Consider the following 9704-nt stretch of genomic DNA (forward strand, 5'->3'; position numbering starts at 1 on the left):
ATCTTACCTCATGGGAGACATTTTCTATACCTCTGAAAATTACATGGCTCTACTGTGGGTTTTTTATTGGTCTTTCTTCAAGTAAGGTGCCCAAAAATGGACATTGTACTCCAGCTCAGGTCTTATCAGTGCTGATCAGAACAGAACCTTGTCTTTTATAGAGCTGTTTACACACCCCAGTGTGAAGTCTGCTGATTTTACAACAGTACGACAGCACCGGCTTGTTCAGTTTATGATGCAATACTACCCCTAGATGCTTTTCTGAGGGGTGTGCTGCTTACCAGTAATCTTCCTGGCAGCTGATTAGTCTTAAAAATAATACCTTATATCCTTCCATCCTCAATCACCTCCTGTGGGGTGTGGTTTTTTTCAGACTGTTTCTCTGGTGTGTTACCATTTTTATTCTGCTATTTATCCTTTGACGTGGTGTAGATGTGCACTCACACCACTTAGTCCCCTGCACTAAGACCACGTGACAGATTCACTTTTCTGCCTCTTGAGGAAAGTCTATGCAACCCTCATGACCCTCATGAAAGGTGTCATGGGGCAGAACTAGCACAGTTCATGCACGCCATGACCACTCCCTGCCCACTTCCACGTGGCCCTCAGGAGAAGACAAAAGGGAATGGGCTTGAGATGGGGGAATTTTCAGGGAAAATTGAATCTGAAACCTAGATAGATCAGAATATTTCCTTAACTAACTGTGTGTGCTTCCTGCAAGACCAGGTTAAGAGCCTTATGATAGTCAAGATATGAAGCATTTATTGCTTCTCCTTAACATGCCAGGCCTATGTCCCAGTTCTGGAATGTTGCTTTTAATAGGTTGTTTTCTGGTAGAACCATATTTCCTCTTACTTACCACCAGAGGATTACAGGATAATTTATTTTGAAAGGGACCTCAGGAGGTCTCTAGTCCAACCTCCTGCTCAAAGCAGGTTCAGCTACGAGTTCAGACCAGACTTTATCTTGTTGGATTTTGAAAACCTGCAAGAGTGTAGACTTCATGAGCTCTATGGGGAACCAGTCCCATGGTTTGGCTGACTCATGGTGAAAATATTTTCCCTTAAATCCAATTTGAAGCTTTCTTATTTCAACTTACAACCATTGTCTGTCATCCTCCCACTATACAGAGCTTTGAAGAGCCTGGCTGTATCTTGATAATCTCCTCTTTGCTATTGCATAGATGCTTACTTTATTTTTTCCATTATTTGGCAAAAGGAACTAAAAGGCAATGAACAGCCTTTCCTGAATTGCTGAGTTTGGGATTCTCCTTTTTTTCCATTTGTGTGCTTGACCTTTCTTATTTAACTTACGCTTTCCTTAGAGAAGGAATGAAGCAGTTACTTCTAAGAACTAGTAGAGAATGGTTAAGTGGGTTGTATCAGGCTGATACAATTTAGAACATTTAATTTATCTAAGTTGTCATTATCTGTTCTTTTCCTTTTCTATCTGAAAGTCTTACTTCCTTCTCTAACTTAGAAATCAAAGCAAGGCATCACACAAGCATTTGCAGAAGTCAAAGCAAGAAGATAAAAAAGAGAGACATTAGAAAACATTTGTTTACTGAGAGGGCAGCCAAACCCTGGAACAGGCTTCCTTAGAGGGATGATCAATTCCCCAAGCCTGTTAGTGTTTAAGAGGCATTTGGACAATGCCTTTAACAACATGCTTTAACTTTTGCTTAGCCCTGAAGTGGTCAGGCAGTTGGACTAAATGATCATTATTATAAAGTCCCTTCCAACTGAAATATTCCATTCCACGTTCTGCTTGTGAGTGTCAGCCACCATTTCATGCAAGTCAAGTCGTCTGTTTAAAGGCAGGTACTTTGAATTAAATTGGAGCGTCTCATTGACTGTGCTGAACTTTGATTTAGGCCTTTAGAGTCCTTGCCTGTAAAGATCAGATAGTAAATCTTAACTACGCACATAGTTCCTCATGCTTTATTGCACCATGTAGATGGGTTTTCCTTATTCAAATATATACGATTTGGGGTAGATTTATGTAGGCAGAGTCAATACATATATTCTGAGAAATGTATGAGTGCCTTATATGGATGAAATAAAAACTGCATGTAGATGTGACATATTCTTTCATTTAAATTATTATTATTTATCCAGATGCTGCTGAAAACTTTGAAAAATAGTAAAAAAGAATAGTTTCAAGAAGCTGTGGGGAGTTTCAGGTTTCTCAATAAATCCCTTGTGATCAACTTCTATGTATAATTATACTAAAAATTACTCCTGGTGCTTAACTTGTAATTCAAAAAGGAAAGATTGAGATGCAAATAATGTCACTGGTAGAAAGCCAAGACTCTAAAATATGGGTTACCATAGGAAAAAAAAAGGGGAAGTCAAAAGGAGTAGCTGTGAGATCTGTGTACTGTGCAGGTGGCAGGAAGTTCTGAGGCTTTCTGGGTTTATGTTTTATACTGCTTTGAGAAAAAATGTTTCAGGATAAAACAACTACATTACACAGTAAAAAAATAGATCTGACAGCATTAATAGATTAGCAGGATGACTGATAGTCATAGCCAGAAAAACATGAGATAATAGCTAATGCTTATATTAGTGCAACCACTATGCAATAGCATCAATGCAGTAAGTACAATCAGCTAGAGAGTGACTTCCCATCCCCTAATTCTGTTTAATCTACTTAGTAGTAGTGACTTGGACTCCTATTCCAAACCTTTTGTTTGACATACTACAACTCATCGCTATGAAGACCATGTCGTGTTTGAAAGTGCCTCTTAGGTACATCTCTTAAGCCTCTCGTATCAACTCAGTTCTTCCTTATATACTTAGTTACACGGGATTTTCAAATAAAACCCCATATATTCCAGAGTACACAGATACTTCCATGCCTCCCAGTCAGTATCTGAAGTTCCAAAGGCAAATGTGGAAGCAAATTGATGGCAGGGGGTTGGAACTAGATGATCTTAAGGTCCTTTCCAACCCTAACTATTCTATGATTCTACGAAATGTATTTTAGATATACTGGATCTTTATGTGTGTGCATAATTTGAATGTCTTCTGGACGTTTCAAACTTTCTGCTTGTCTACAGACCAACTCACTAACATGTATGCACTGAAATTCTTGCATTGCAAACCTGATGTTTTTCTGAGCGTATGTGGCTTGAGTTGCATGGCTTTTGTGAAAGAGAAGCATCACCGCGCATATCAAATACAGAGAAAACCTGGGCATACACAATGTCTGTAGATGTTTGGCAGCCTGCTTGGAGTTACTGCTCTGCACTAGCTGCCAAACATCTGGAAGTTAGTAGAAAAATGTAGAAAAGTGGTAAGGAAGAAAATGACCAGCAAAAGCAGCTGTCTCTCACAAAAAAATGGTAGGTTTGGCACGCTGGGCTATAATAGGATTTGAGAAAGGCATCAGTCTGGGACACAGAGCACAATGGGTTTGAGAAGCTTCAGAAATTGTTTCCTTCAGATAACTGTAAGAAAAGGCCAGTGAATCTGAAATCAGTCTGAAAAAAAGATCTTTAGTGACGTGCACCACTAAACTCAGTGCAATCAGATTGGTAACTGGAAATTTTAAATATTAACTTTATTAAATTAGCTGCTTGTGTGAGCAGAAATATCCAACTAATGTTATCCCACACTCCCAAACTCCTTCTGCTGGCTTCTCAGGTTATAAAATCCCCAGCTTTCTCTTTGCCAGCCATCTGTCAACACTCCTAACTTTTCCCTTGGTAACTTCTACAGTGTGGTTATTCATTGCACAGAAATCAGCACAAAACACAGTTGCTGCAGAGTCTTGAACCCTGAATATGTGCAAGCATCAAAAAATAAACTTATTGTAATATAAAGATAAATATCACATGGAATACTCAAGTGATTGCTTTCTTTGTATTTAATTCATGACAACAACTCAGTATTTAAATTTAAGATGCTGCAAAATTTCCAGTGTGTTGAATTAAAATGCTGGAGGTCCTTATAGAATATAAGTTCAACTTGTTGTGCCCCCAAGTGAATGCATTTATAACCTGTATAATATCCACTAATAATTTCATAAAGTATATGGATCTGATCTTTAGATAAGGGAAGCCTGGGATGAGTTACTAGCCTGAAGCTCAGGGTAAGGTTTGTTTTGCCTGCAGGTAGCTGCCTAGAAGCTGTGTATCTTTAGTCTGCTGAACTAGTTATTTGTTCCTCTACATTCACTGGGAGAGAGAAGTACCATGAGGAGACATTTCCTAGTTATCATTCTGAGAGTGGTGTCCAGAGTACTATGGGTAACCCACATTTGGGGGTGCCTGTTTCCCTCCACTGACTATTGGGAGAGCGTAGAGAACTAGTTTTAAACAGCTGAAGTTAAGAGTAAGGAGTTAGCTTAGAACATGAGCACAAGGCAGGCCTACAGCGCACAGAGATGAGTCAGGGCCTGAATTTGGCCAGTTTGCATTAGCATCACGGACCCTGAAGAGTCTACACCATCATGGCAATTGGTCCAGGCTATAAGAACATCTCAGAGGCTGGATAGACCTGTAAAGCTGAATGCTTGTATACTGCTTATATACATTGCTTCCACAGTTGAACTGCAACAGGGAACTGCGGCAGCTAAACAAAAACTGCCCTGTATCAGTGACTATTTTGCATAAGTCTATACTCACACTGCACTAATATCTGAACAAAACTACATGGTCTGTAGTTTGTTTTTGCTGATGCTTACTTAAGCATTACTGAGATTATCAGGATCAGAGATTGAGAAAATAGAGTTTAAGAGAGGAGATACAAGAGAAAACTCAGTTATCTGGATATTGGAATAGCATGTAACTGTACATTTACTATATCATAAGCTGTGACGAGTAGCACTCACAGCATTTTTGTGTAACGGAAAATATGATCTCCCTTCCTGGATTGTGAAGACAAGCTGCTCACAGCATCACTACCTGAACAATGTCTGAACAGAGGAAGAATGAATCTCAGATTCAAAGAATGGTGCCTGTCGTGGCTGGCTGACCAGGTGCCAAATTCTAATATTCCAGTTAGTTTTGTTTTTTCTTAACTGTGTTAATTTATATTGAAGTAAACTAGAGACTTGAGTGACTCTAATTTTAATTATTTTCTGGAGAAAAGATTTGCTAACACAGCCTTTTCTTAAAACAAGCAAAAGGTTGAAATAAATGTTGGAGTTTTGGGAGCTCATTTGCCATCAAATCAGGATAATGATACAAAACAATGCACCTGTATGTGGCTACAGTCCAGGGGAGGCATGGAAATGACACTTGTGTAGAATGCGAGCAAAAGCAATTAAAAAAGGACTAATTTCTAAGATCCTTGTTCTGTCGTGAGCCTGCTGAAAGGCAAGGAGAAGCCTATCTGTTTTGCTAAGTCAGATGAACTAACCCACAGGAATTTCCTGTTGTGTTACTGCATCGGACTGAATCTTTTATTTGGCATGTTCTTCTTGAAGAAGTGTTGTTATGAACTATCCAAAATCCTTCCATTTGTCTTTCTGATAAATGCCTTCGGAAGTCAGGTAGTAAGTTGTTTGGCAGTTATTGACAGGTCCCTCTTTCTTATTTTGGTGCATAAATACCTATGAGAAAAAGAACTGCATGCAGATAGAATACTGTAATATTCCCTGAAGAAAGTTTTTAATCAGCAGCTTCAAAAGAGTGCTCTGTTAATGAGCAACTGAAATGTTATAAATTCAGCCCACAGCCTTTATGTTTAATTTAGACAGTCTTCCTTGCAGCTCAAGAGTACAAAAGACCAGTGTCAGTGGCCTGTAGGCCTTTGCAGTTGCTGCCCAGTGATTAACCATGGGAAAGAAGAACCATTTGCAATTTAATTAGCTGGAGGATAACCTATAGGTAACACTGATAAAAATAATCGTCTAGATGCCAGCGAGCAGCTGGCATGAAAATCAGACAACATAGCGTCCATAAAGTTTGGTTTGTATTCTCTAAACAACCTTATTCACAAAAAAAACACACTCCTCGGCAAAAAAAGTGTAATTTCTGAAGCCCGTGTTTTCAGGCTCGTTTGAATTCTGCTTGCTTGGCTAAGCTAAAGCAAATTCTTGGCAGCAGGATTTCAGCATATTCATTAAGTGCAATACTGTATCATTGCTTTAAAAACATAGTGGATTGTAAATAAACAGTGAACACGATGACTTTACAAAAAGCCAACACAGCACTAAACAGTAGTTTAGCTGAAGGCAATTTCAATTGTTAACGCTTTTGCTGTGTGCTGGTTTCAGCAGTTTTGAAGGTCTTTTTCCTGAGTAGTGCTGTTCTGATGCTTAGCTGCTGTGGCCTCTTGGCTGGGGTTGAATCAACCTGTAATTCAGGGTAGCTCTTCGCAACCACTTCTATAGTAACTTGATTGTGATGGTGTGTCTTGCTGCTATGAACTTCTTCTTTATTTCAGAAGAAATATTTTGTCTATACAATTGAAAGAAAAACCTTTTGATGTGATCATGCTTTCTTTGCCCATATGAAGGTTGTCATCCTAGCTCAGAGTTACAGCAGTGCTGGTTTCAAAGTACTGTGTTCAGCCCCTGTGCTGACACATGGTTAGCTATGCATCAAATATGTATGTGCAGATTTGTGATTTATATAACTTTTACTGTTACTACCTGGAACTGTTTTGTAGAACTATTACTCTAGAAGTAACTAGCTAGATCTAGGAGTGATAGAACCATCTGAATCTTTCTTCATTTTGGCTACTGCAGATCTCTCCCCATGTGTGAGATAACAGTGCAGCCTTTTCCTCAGCTGGCAGCTCCTGGCTGCTCATTTTCATGAGACATAGGAATGGCCTTGTCTTTGATATCTCTGTGCTGTGCTCAGTAATGAGCATGGAAACCTCATTTCCTCAGAAAACCAGTTGGAATTGTATGATTCAGACTGTATATTACTGCTGTTTTTGGTGGAGTTCCTGATGAGTTTGAAGGGCGAAGCCTGCTTAAAAACTGAAAGCGTCACTTGGTTCTTTTCCAGAAACCTCTTTACAAAGGATGCTAATGTGAAATAGCTACTTAGTGTAAAATACAAAGCTCTTCATCCTTAGGGTGAAACCTGAAGTCTGGATTTGAAGGAATCAAGTTGTCATTCTGAGAATCTCACCTATATCATCTACCAATTTCATCAGGCTCCATGGCATCCTGAACTTGGCAGGCAACTATTTGTGTATCACGGTGATGATTGCAGGATAAATGACAAGGACATCATTTATATAGAGCTCCACTCTGCTAATCCTTGCCCTCCTACCTCACTGTTGCTCGACACTGGACATGTAAGAACTATGAAGAAAGGTCTCATCTTGTCCATGTGGAAGCTGCAGATAAGGCTGTTTACCTAAAACAGACGGATATTGTGAGCATTCATTGTTTTAACAGTCCATTTCTAAATAATCTCATTGTAAAGAGAGATTGTTAAAACCATTGAGAAAGTAGTGTTTTGTAAGAGTTTGGTGGTGAATGTTTATATATTCAGCTCCTTCTGCTAGAACACCAGCATTTGTTTCATTTCATTGCATTTTTAGCTGAATAATAACATTCCTTGATTTAAAGTTGCATCTCTCTAATGACCTTTGCTGGATGCTAAATTTTAGATTGCATTTACATATGAGACACTGCTATTTTGTTAAGTAGGAGACATATTATGAGGATAATCAGTTTATCTTAAGCTGTAATTCTATGTCTAGCAAGGATTCAAATTTCTAGGATGGAGGATGGCTAATGGCTTTGTGAAGTCTGGTAAAACATCTTTGAGATAAATCCCAGCATAATGAGATCAGTTAGATCTAACTGTAAAATGGAAGAGAAGCTTCATTTTAATTTTCAAATGCACAGTTGGGTGCTTTGCTTTTTTTATTTTACAACTTGACAGAGATATATCTGAAACTTTAAAGATGCTGGAACCGGGTGGATCTTTTGAATATGCCTAAACTAAAAGGGAGAAATTAAAGTGAAACAAAAAAGGAGAAGTAGCTGGCTTCATGTAAGGTTAGGTTTTCTATTCCATGGAAACTAATCTGCCCCAATGTAAATTCTCTGGTGAAAGGACGTGCCTACTTTGCAGCTACAAGATCCTTCTTACATAGCTTATATGGATAGTAAAACAGTGCAGGAAGCAAAATGAGAGTAACAATAATGATTTCAATCACAGAGATCTACAGTTACATATGCAATCAAGGGGTCATTGTTAAATTAGGTAGCATCTGCTTTCTTGGCATTTGGGTTTGTATTTTAACTAATGTGTTAATAACAGTTTCCACTTTTATTTTTAAATATATACCATGCTTTGTGTTTTACTGCCTTTATGCAATTACAGTCTTTGTGACGGGAACTGGACAAGCCCCACTGGAAGATTAAAGCTGCTGTTTAAGCACACGGCATATGAAATGACAGGGCAAACTTTTTAGGGACAGTCAGTACAATTTCATTTTGAACTGCCAAGGGAGTAAGAACTTGCCTAGATACACAAAATATTCCAGAAAAGCTATATATTTAAAATATGATGGCTTTTTCTGAAATTCCTCCAAGTTTTGGAGCCTGAGAAGGTGAATCATGGTGAATAGACTTCTCAAGCTTTAACAACTGAGACAGCTCTGCAGCTAACAAGAACCGCCACTGTCATTCACTGAGTCACGCTAGTTTTGTCACCTAAAAACTGCATGTAACTGGTAACACTTCAGGGGGAAGGAGCATCACTTCTGATGGCTCTTGTGAATCATCTCGGAGTAACAGGCAGTTGTAGGAGACAGCTCATACTGAGCATAAGGATCCTCAGTTCTGAGACCCAGTGTGGAAGCAGAGCCCTGAGCAAGAGACAGGGCGACTGAGGGCACTCATCCGTTCAGCACTGAGCTCCTTCAGAAACTGGCTGTATCTATTACAAAGGAAAGCATGGGGGGCACAGAAGGCAGGCGCTGAAGGATGTGGGGCAAAGCCAATACTACAGCTGGGGCCCAAGATCTTTTTCCTTTGGATCATCTACTGAGAGCCCAGCTTTCTCCTTTTGGGGCAGAGCAAGACAGCAGGGGGGAAGGTTCGTAGTATCTGTGCTGAGGCAGAGGATGTCACAAGTACCATGCTAGAGTCTGAGACAGAATGGAGTTCCTGGGTTAGGAAGATAGTACCAAAACTCGGTGCCTTTCCCTCAGCATGTGTAGTACAGATTGTTTTCTGTTTAAGTAGTATTTTGTTTCTTTATCTTGTGTCACACAACTCGCTGTGGGACTTGGACAAGTAAGAGAATTTCCCCTCTGTTTTTCCTTAATTTCTGAGATAATACTTGATCAGCCAAATGAAAAGCTCCTAACTCCAGAAAAACTTTTGACAGGAAGCAAAATCTGAGAGCACCGCTTCCTGCATGTCGATACCTATTTACAGCCATACAGTCCAAGCACGCTCAGGAGCGATGTTTGGCACTGACATGAAGTTGCCTCTACTGGTACATCACCAGAACCTTCCCCAGCCCAAATTTGGCTCTTGTCAAGCACCATTCCCAGAAGCTCTTCCCAGCCCCTGGCAGCAGGGAGGAACTGCTCCCAGCAGACAGTCTGCACAGGGCTGGCCCGTGTTGGGAGCTGAGGCAGTTCACCAGCGCGGGCACAGGCATTTCCCTGCCAGCCGCCCTTGTGGAGCACTGAGTTTACTGGTGTAGATGAATCCTTCCCATCTGTGACAGCCCAGTCTTTTACACACGCTTCTTAAAAGAAGACTTTACACTA

Source organism: Strigops habroptila, chromosome 3 (assembly GCF_004027225.2).
Source record: "Strigops habroptila isolate Jane chromosome 3, bStrHab1.2.pri, whole genome shotgun sequence".
Lineage (NCBI taxonomy): Eukaryota > Metazoa > Chordata > Aves > Psittaciformes > Psittacidae > Strigops > Strigops habroptila.